This window comes from Corella eumyota, chromosome 7 (assembly GCF_963082875.1).
Source record: "Corella eumyota chromosome 7, kaCorEumy4.1, whole genome shotgun sequence".
NCBI lineage: Eukaryota > Metazoa > Chordata > Ascidiacea > Phlebobranchia > Corellidae > Corella > Corella eumyota.
This window is the reverse complement of record NC_137496.1, coordinates 8,044,476-8,050,475: the sequence shown is the minus strand read 5'-3', so window position 1 is coordinate 8,050,475 and position 6,000 is coordinate 8,044,476. Positions and strand designations below refer to the sequence as shown.

Below are 6,000 nucleotides of genomic sequence, written 5' to 3'. Positions count from 1 at the left end.
AATGTGTTGGCTCACCACATCACATTGCCTACGACCATACCACGTTGAGTACACCCCATCTCGTCCGATCTGGGAAGTTAAGCAACGTCGGGCCCGGTTAGTACTTGGATGGGTGACCGCCTGGGAATACCGGGTGTCGTAGGCATTTTATAAGTTTTTTAGCATATTAGAAAGTACCTTATGTAGAAGTCATTTTTTATCAAAATTTTTGAAAATTAATATATTTGATATAACTGCTAAGAGACGCAAGTCATTTATTTTATTTTAAATATACACGGTTAATGATAAATGTGTTGGCTCACCACATCACATTGCCTACGACCATACCACGTTGAGTACACCCCATCTCGTCCGATCTGGGAAGTTAAGCAACGTCGGGCCCGGTTAGTACTTGGATGGGTGACCGCCTGGGAATACCGGGTGTCGTAGGCATTTTATAAGTTTTATAGCATATTAGAAAGTACTTTATGTAGAAGTAATTTTTTATCAAAATTTTTGAAAATTAATATATTTGATATAACTTCTAAGGGACGCAAGTCATTTATTTTATTTTAAATATACACGGTTAATGATAAATGTGTTGGCTCACCACATCACATTGCCTACGACCATACCACGTTGAGTACACCCCATCTCGTCCGATCTGGGAAGTTAAGCAACGTCGGGCCCGGTTAGTACTTGGATGGGTGACCGCCTGGGAATACCGGGTGTCGTAGGCATTTTATAAGTTTTATAGCATATTAGAAAGTACCTTATGTATAAGTCATTTTTATAGAAATTTTTGAAAATTAATATATTTGATATAATTGCTAGGCGACGCAAGTCATTTATTTTATTTTAAATATACACGTTTAATGATAAATGTGTTGGCACATCACATTGCCTACGACCATACCACGTTGAGTACACCCCATCTCGTCCGATCTGGGAAGTTAAGCAACGTCGGGCCCGGTTAGTACTTGGATGGGTGACCGCCTGGGAATACCGGGTGTCGAAGGCATTTTATAAGTTTTTTAGCATATTAGAAAGTACCTTATGTAGAAGTCATTTTTTATCCAAATTTTTGAAATTAATATATTTGATATAACTTCTAAGGGACGCAAGTCATTTATTTTATTTTAAATATACACGGTTAATGATAAATGTGTTGGCTCACCACATCACATTGCCTACGACCATACCACGTTGAGTACACCCCATCTCGTCCGATCTGGGAAGTTAAGCAACGTCGGGCCCGGTTAGTACTTGGATGGGTGACCGCCTGGGAATACCGGGTGTCGTAGGCATTTTATAAGTTTTATAGCATATTAGAAAGTACCTTATGTATAAGTCATTTTATAGAAATTTTTGAAAATTAATATATTTGATATAATTGCTAGGCGACGCAAGTCATTTATTTTATTTTAAATATACACGTTTAATGATAAATGTGTTGGCACATCACATTGCCTACGACCATACCACGTTGAGTACACCCCATCTCGTCCGATCTGGGAAGTTAAGCAACGTCGGGCCCGGTTAGTACTTGGATGGGTGACCGCCTGGGAATACCGGGTGTCGAAGGCATTTTATAAGTTTTTTAGCATATTAGAAAGTACTTTATGTAGAAGTCATTTTTTATCCAAATTTTTGAAAATTAATATATTTGATATAACTGCTAAGGGACGCAAGTCATTTATTTTATTTTAAATATACACGGTTAATGATAAATGTGTTGGCTCACCACATCACATTGCCTACGACCATACCACGTTGAGTACACCCCATCTCGTCCGATCTGGGAAGTTAAGCAACGTCGGGCCCGGTTAGTACTTGGATGGGTGACCGCCTGGGAATACCGGGTGTCGTAGGTATTTTATAAGTTTTATAGCATATTAGAAAGTACCTTATGTATAAGTCATTTTTATAGAAATTTTTGAAAATTAATATATTTGATATAATTGCTAGGCGACGCAAGTCATTTATTTTATTTTAAATATACACGTTTAATGATAAATGTGTTGGCACATCACATTGCCTACGACCATACCACGTTGAGTACACCCCATCTCGTCCGATCTGGGAAGTTAAGCAACGTCGGGCCCGGTTAGTACTTGGATGGGTGACCGCCTGGGAATACCGGGTGTCGTAGGCATTTTATAAGTTTTATAGCATATTAGAAAGTACTTTATGTAGAAGTAATTTTTTATCAAAATTTTTGAAAATTAATATATTTGATATAACTTCTAAGGGACGCAAGTCATTTATTTTATTTTAAATATACACGGTTAATGATAAATGTGTTGGCTCACCACATCACATTGCCTACGACCATACCACGTTGAGTACACCCCATCTCGTCCGATCTGGGAAGTTAAGCAACGTCGGGCCCGGTTAGTACTTGGATGGGTGACCGCCTGGGAATACCGGGTGTCGTAGGCATTTTATAAGTTTTATAGCATATTAGAAAGTACTTTATGTAGAAGTCATTTTTTATCAAAATTTTTGAAAATTAATATATTTGATATAACTTCTAAGGGACGCAAGTCATTTATTTTATTTTAAATATACACGGTTAATGATAAATGTGTTGGCTCACCACATCACATTGCCTACGACCATACCACGTTGAGTACACCCATCTCGTCCGATCTGGGAAGTTAAGCAACGTCGGGCCCGGTTAGTACTTGGATGGGTGACCGCCTGGGAATACCGGGTGTCGAAGGCATTTTATAAGTTTTTTAGCATATTAGAAAGTACTTTATGTAGAAGTCATTTTTTATCCAAATTTTTGAAAATTAATATATTTGATATAACTGCTAAGGGACGCAAGTCATTTATTTTATTTTAAATATACACGTTTAATGATAAATGTGTTGGCACATCACATTGCCTACGACCATACCACGTTGAGTACACCCCATCTCGTCCGATCTGGGAAGTTAAGCAACGTCGGGCCCGGTTAGTACTTGGATGGGTGACCGCCTGGGAATACCGGGTGTCGTAGGCATTTTATAAGTTTTATAGCATATTAGAAAGTACTTTATGTAGAAGTCATTTTTTATCAAAATTTTTGAAAATTAATATATTTGATATAACTTCTAAGGGACGCAAGTCATTTATTTTATTTTAAATATACACGGTTAATGATAAATGTGTTGGCTCACCACATCACATTGCCTACGACCATACCACGTTGAGTACACCCCATCTCGTCCGATCTGGGAAGTTAAGCAACGTCGGGCCCGGTTAGTACTTGGATGGGTGACCGCCTGGGAATACCGGGTGTCGTAGGTATTTTATAAGTTTTATAGCATATTAGAAAGTACCTTATGTATAAGTCATTTTTATAGAAATTTTTGAAAATTAATATATTTGATATAATTGCTAGGCGACGCAAGTCATTTATTTTATTTTAAATATACACGTTTAATGATAAATGTGTTGGCACATCACATTGCCTACGACCATACCACGTTGAGTACACCCCATCTCGTCCGATCTGGGAAGTTAAGCAACGTCGGGCCCGGTTAGTACTTGGATGGGTGACCGCCTGGGAATACCGGGTGTCGTAGGCATTTTATAAGTTTTATAGCATATTAGAAAGTACTTTATGTAGAAGTAATTTTTTATCAAAATTTTTGAAAATTAATATATTTGATATAACTTCTAAGGGACGCAAGTCATTTATTTTATTTTAAATATACACGGTTAATGATAAATGTGTTGGCTCACCACATCACATTGCCTACGACCATACCACGTTGAGTACACCCCATCTCGTCCGATCTGGGAAGTTAAGCAACGTCGGGCCCGGTTAGTACTTGGATGGGTGACCGCCTGGGAATACCGGGTGTCGTAGGCATTTTATAAGTTTTATAGCATATTCGAAAGTACTTTATGTAGAAGTCATTTTTTATCAAAATTTTTGAAAATTAATATATTTGATATAACTTCTAAGGGACGCAAGTCATTTATTTTATTTTAAATATACACGGTTAATGATAAATGTGTTGGCTCACCACATCACATTGCCTACGACCATACCACGTTGAGTACACCCCATCTCGTCCGATCTGGGAAGTTAAGCAACGTCGGGCCCGGTTAGTACTTGGATGGGTGACCGCCTGGGAATACCGGGTGTCTTAGGCATTTTATAAGTTTTATAGCATATTAGAAAGTACTTTATGTAGAAGTCATTTTTTATCAAAATTTTTGAAAATTAATATATTTGATATAACTTCTAAGGGACGCAAGTCATTTATTTTATTTTAAATATACACGGTTAATGATAAATGTGTTGGCTCACCACATCACATTGCCTACGACCATACCACGTTGAGTACACCCCATCTCGTCCGATCTGGGAAGTTAAGCAACGTCGGGCCCGGTTAGTACTTGGATGGGTGACCGCCTGGGAATACCGGGTGTCGTAGGCATTTTATAAGTTTTATAGCATATTAGAAAGTACCTTATGTATAAGTCATTTTTATAGAAATTTTTGAAAATTAATATATTTGATATAATTGCTAGGCGACGCAAGTCATTTATTTTATTTTAAATATACACGTTTAATGATAAATGTGTTGGCACATCACATTGCCTACGACCATACCACGTTGAGTACACCCCATCTCGTCCGATCTGGGAAGTTAAGCAACGTCGGGCCCGGTTAGTACTTGGATGGGTGACCGCCTGGGAATACCGGGTGTCGTAGGCATTTTATAAGTTTTATAGCATATTAGAAAGTACTTTATGTAGAAGTCATTTTTTATCAAAATTTTTGAAAATTAATATATTTGATATAACTTCTAAGGGACGCAAGTCATTTATTTTATTTTAAATATACACGGTTAATGATAAATGTGTTGGCTCACCACATCACATTGCCTACGACCATACCACGTTGAGTACACCCCATCTCGTCCGATCTGGGAAGTTAAGCAACGTCGGGCCCGGTTAGTACTTGGATGGGTGACCGCCTGGGAATACCGGGTGTCGTAGGTATTTTATAAGTTTTATAGCATATTAGAAAGTACCTTATGTATAAGTCATTTTTATAGAAATTTTTGAAAATTAATATATTTGATATAATTGCTAGGCGACGCAAGTCATTTATTTTATTTTAAATATACACGTTTAATGATAAATGTGTTGGCACATCACATTGCCTACGACCATACCACGTTGAGTACACCCCATCTCGTCCGATCTGGGAAGTTAAGCAACGTCGGGCCCGGTTAGTACTTGGATGGGTGACCGCCTGGGAATACCGGGTGTCGTAGGCATTTTATAAGTTTTTTAGCATATTAGAAAGTACCTTATGTAGAAGTCATTTTTTATCAAAATTTTTGAAAATTAATATATTTGATATAACTGCTAAGAGACGCAAGTCATTTATTTTATTTTAAATATACACGGTTAATGATAAATGTGTTGGCTCACCACATCACATTGCCTACGACCATACCACGTTGAGTACACCCCATCTCGTCCGATCTGGGAAGTTAAGCAACGTCGGGCCCGGTTAGTACTTGGATGGGTGACCGCCTGGGAATACCGGGTGTCGTAGGCATTTTATAAGTTTTATAGCATATTAGAAAGTACTTTATGTAGAAGTAATTTTTTATCAAAATTTTTGAAAATTAATATATTTGATATAACTTCTAAGGGACGCAAGTCATTTATTTTATTTTAAATATACACGGTTAATGATAAATGTGTTGGCTCACCACATCACATTGCCTACGACCATACCACGTTGAGTACACCCCATCTCGTCCGATCTGGGAAGTTAAGCAACGTCGGGCCCGGTTAGTACTTGGATGGGTGACCGCCTGGGAATACCGGGTGTCGTAGGCATTTTATAAGTTTTATAGCATATTAGAAAGTACCTTATGTATAAGTCATTTTTATAGAAATTTTTGAAAATTAATATATTTGATATAATTGCTAGGCGACGCAAGTCATTTATTTTATTTTAAATATACACGTTTAATGATAAATGTGTTGGCACATCAC

General features: G+C 37.6%; 21 non-coding genes across 21 annotated transcripts; all 21 read left to right on the top strand.

Annotated features, from left to right (window-relative positions):
- Positions 1-26: 26 nt before the first annotated feature.
- On the top strand, positions 27-145 carry LOC145762093 (5S ribosomal RNA). The gene has a single exon (XR_014287736.1). It is a non-coding gene; the product is annotated as a 5S ribosomal RNA (ribosomal RNA).
- A 168-nt stretch (positions 146-313) lies between these two features.
- On the top strand, positions 314-432 carry LOC145762092 (5S ribosomal RNA). Its single transcript, XR_014287735.1, has one exon. It is a non-coding gene; the product is annotated as a 5S ribosomal RNA (ribosomal RNA).
- Positions 433-600: 168 nt separating this feature from the next.
- LOC145762090 (5S ribosomal RNA) lies at positions 601-719 on the top strand. The gene has a single exon (XR_014287733.1). It is a non-coding gene; the product is annotated as a 5S ribosomal RNA (ribosomal RNA).
- A 162-nt stretch (positions 720-881) lies between these two features.
- On the top strand, positions 882-1,000 carry LOC145761205 (5S ribosomal RNA). Its single transcript, XR_014287173.1, has one exon. It is a non-coding gene; the product is annotated as a 5S ribosomal RNA (ribosomal RNA).
- A 167-nt stretch (positions 1,001-1,167) lies between these two features.
- On the top strand, positions 1,168-1,286 carry LOC145762089 (5S ribosomal RNA). The gene has a single exon (XR_014287732.1). It is a non-coding gene; the product is annotated as a 5S ribosomal RNA (ribosomal RNA).
- Positions 1,287-1,447: 161 nt separating this feature from the next.
- LOC145761204 (5S ribosomal RNA) lies at positions 1,448-1,566 on the top strand. The gene has a single exon (XR_014287172.1). It is a non-coding gene; the product is annotated as a 5S ribosomal RNA (ribosomal RNA).
- A 168-nt stretch (positions 1,567-1,734) lies between these two features.
- On the top strand, positions 1,735-1,853 carry LOC145761087 (5S ribosomal RNA). The gene has a single exon (XR_014287063.1). It is a non-coding gene; the product is annotated as a 5S ribosomal RNA (ribosomal RNA).
- A 162-nt stretch (positions 1,854-2,015) lies between these two features.
- Positions 2,016-2,134, top strand: LOC145762088 (5S ribosomal RNA). The gene has a single exon (XR_014287731.1). It is a non-coding gene; the product is annotated as a 5S ribosomal RNA (ribosomal RNA).
- A 168-nt stretch (positions 2,135-2,302) lies between these two features.
- LOC145762087 (5S ribosomal RNA) lies at positions 2,303-2,421 on the top strand. The gene has a single exon (XR_014287730.1). It is a non-coding gene; the product is annotated as a 5S ribosomal RNA (ribosomal RNA).
- A 168-nt stretch (positions 2,422-2,589) lies between these two features.
- Positions 2,590-2,707, top strand: LOC145761306 (5S ribosomal RNA). The gene has a single exon (XR_014287268.1). It is a non-coding gene; the product is annotated as a 5S ribosomal RNA (ribosomal RNA).
- Positions 2,708-2,870: 163 nt separating this feature from the next.
- LOC145762085 (5S ribosomal RNA) lies at positions 2,871-2,989 on the top strand. Its single transcript, XR_014287729.1, has one exon. It is a non-coding gene; the product is annotated as a 5S ribosomal RNA (ribosomal RNA).
- Positions 2,990-3,157: 168 nt separating this feature from the next.
- Positions 3,158-3,276, top strand: LOC145761086 (5S ribosomal RNA). The gene has a single exon (XR_014287062.1). It is a non-coding gene; the product is annotated as a 5S ribosomal RNA (ribosomal RNA).
- Positions 3,277-3,438: 162 nt separating this feature from the next.
- Positions 3,439-3,557, top strand: LOC145762084 (5S ribosomal RNA). Its single transcript, XR_014287728.1, has one exon. It is a non-coding gene; the product is annotated as a 5S ribosomal RNA (ribosomal RNA).
- A 168-nt stretch (positions 3,558-3,725) lies between these two features.
- On the top strand, positions 3,726-3,844 carry LOC145762083 (5S ribosomal RNA). Its single transcript, XR_014287727.1, has one exon. It is a non-coding gene; the product is annotated as a 5S ribosomal RNA (ribosomal RNA).
- Positions 3,845-4,012: 168 nt separating this feature from the next.
- Positions 4,013-4,131, top strand: LOC145761285 (5S ribosomal RNA). Its single transcript, XR_014287248.1, has one exon. It is a non-coding gene; the product is annotated as a 5S ribosomal RNA (ribosomal RNA).
- Positions 4,132-4,299: 168 nt separating this feature from the next.
- On the top strand, positions 4,300-4,418 carry LOC145762082 (5S ribosomal RNA). Its single transcript, XR_014287726.1, has one exon. It is a non-coding gene; the product is annotated as a 5S ribosomal RNA (ribosomal RNA).
- Positions 4,419-4,580: 162 nt separating this feature from the next.
- On the top strand, positions 4,581-4,699 carry LOC145762081 (5S ribosomal RNA). The gene has a single exon (XR_014287725.1). It is a non-coding gene; the product is annotated as a 5S ribosomal RNA (ribosomal RNA).
- Positions 4,700-4,867: 168 nt separating this feature from the next.
- LOC145761085 (5S ribosomal RNA) lies at positions 4,868-4,986 on the top strand. Its single transcript, XR_014287061.1, has one exon. It is a non-coding gene; the product is annotated as a 5S ribosomal RNA (ribosomal RNA).
- Positions 4,987-5,148: 162 nt separating this feature from the next.
- On the top strand, positions 5,149-5,267 carry LOC145762080 (5S ribosomal RNA). Its single transcript, XR_014287724.1, has one exon. It is a non-coding gene; the product is annotated as a 5S ribosomal RNA (ribosomal RNA).
- Positions 5,268-5,435: 168 nt separating this feature from the next.
- LOC145762078 (5S ribosomal RNA) lies at positions 5,436-5,554 on the top strand. The gene has a single exon (XR_014287722.1). It is a non-coding gene; the product is annotated as a 5S ribosomal RNA (ribosomal RNA).
- A 168-nt stretch (positions 5,555-5,722) lies between these two features.
- Positions 5,723-5,841, top strand: LOC145762077 (5S ribosomal RNA). Its single transcript, XR_014287721.1, has one exon. It is a non-coding gene; the product is annotated as a 5S ribosomal RNA (ribosomal RNA).
- Positions 5,842-6,000: the final 159 nt, after the last annotated feature.